This window comes from Eimeria mitis, genomic scaffold (assembly GCF_000499745.2).
Source record: "Eimeria mitis Houghton genomic scaffold, Emh_scaff1384, whole genome shotgun sequence".
Taxonomy (NCBI): domain Eukaryota; phylum Apicomplexa; class Conoidasida; order Eucoccidiorida; family Eimeriidae; genus Eimeria; species Eimeria mitis.
Window position 1 is genome coordinate 9908 of NW_013569006.1, and position 702 is coordinate 10609.

A 702-nucleotide genomic window follows, 5' to 3' on the forward strand; every position below is an offset into this window, starting at 1 on the left:
AATAAAAATAAATAAATAAATGTTTTATGTATAAACAGCAAGAGGCGTGCTGCTTCACAGCCACCGCTAAACGCTATATAAATAAACAAATAAATATAAAAATAAGTAAATAAACAAAAACATAAACAAACAAATAAAAATAAATAAATAAAAATAAATAAATAAATAAAATAAAAACAAAAATATAAACAACTAAATAAAAACAAATAAATAAAAATAAATAAAAAAGAAAATAAAAAAATAAAAAAAAATAAAAAAATAAATTTGTTTGTTTTTATGCATACCGTGTTTAACTATAAACACCTAAAACCAAAAAAAAATAAAAAAATAAAAAAATAAAAAAAAATAAAAAAAATAAAAAAATAAATTTGTTTGTTTTATATAAACAGATGGGTATTTCAAGCCCAAGAGGAGTTCTGCTGCACGGGCCCTCCGGGGTAGGAAAGACGCTACTAGCTAAAGCTGTTGCAGCAGAGAGCGGAGCTAACTTTCTTGTTGTTAATGGGCCTGAGATTATGGTTAGTTTTATTTATTTTATTTTATTTTATTTTATTTTGTTTTATTTGTTTTAGTTTTTTTTGTTTTGTTTTAGTTTTTTTTGGTGTTTTTTAGTTTTTTTTTAGTTTTTTTTGTTGTTGCAGCAGAGAGCGGAGCTAACTTTCTTGTTGTTAATGGGCCTGAGATTATGGTTAGTTTATTTTA